Source organism: Tupaia chinensis, unplaced genomic scaffold (assembly GCF_000334495.1).
Source record: "Tupaia chinensis unplaced genomic scaffold, TupChi_1.0 Scaffold000238_1, whole genome shotgun sequence".
NCBI classification, from domain to species: domain Eukaryota; kingdom Metazoa; phylum Chordata; class Mammalia; order Scandentia; family Tupaiidae; genus Tupaia; species Tupaia belangeri.
This window is the reverse complement of record NW_006159716.1, coordinates 2,494,789-2,495,427: the sequence shown is the minus strand read 5'-3', so window position 1 is coordinate 2,495,427 and position 639 is coordinate 2,494,789.

Here is a 639-nt window from a genome sequence, read left to right as displayed (position 1 = left end):
TCCAGGTGCCAGGCCCCAAACTTCAGAGCCCTCCTCCCCTTCCTTTCCTTCTCCTGCACCCCATGCCCCATCATGCCCATGGCCAATGCCCTGCTGGGTCTGCCTCCAGAACGTCCCAGCCTGGCTGCTCTCTCTCTCTTCCACGGCTGCCACCCAGCTGCCAAGCCACCATCGTCTCTGACCTGAATGGTAGTAGCGGCCTCCTGTCTTAGTTTGAGCTGCTAAACGAATTTCCAGAGACTAGGGGCTTAAATAAGCATTTCCTTTTCACATTCTGGAGGTTGGGAGCCTGAGATCAAGGTTCTGGCAGACCCTCCGTCTGTAGGGGGCCCTCGCCAGGGTCTTTCATCCTCACTGGGCACAGTGGAGGGAGGGCCTCTCTCTTCTGTCTCTAATAAGGGCACAAATCCCACTGAGGGGGTTTTACTGTCATGACCTAATTGACTCCCAAAGTTCCCACCTCCTAATACCGTCACATTGGGTTTAGGATGTCAGCATACAAATTTGGGGGACACGAACATGCAGTCCCTAACACGTCCCACTTCTGCCCCCTCTGACTGCCCTTCCTGCCCCCTCAGCCGCTGCCCTACAAGCGCTGAGTCTATCCTAGACTGTGATACAGTAAACACGGGCCCTTCC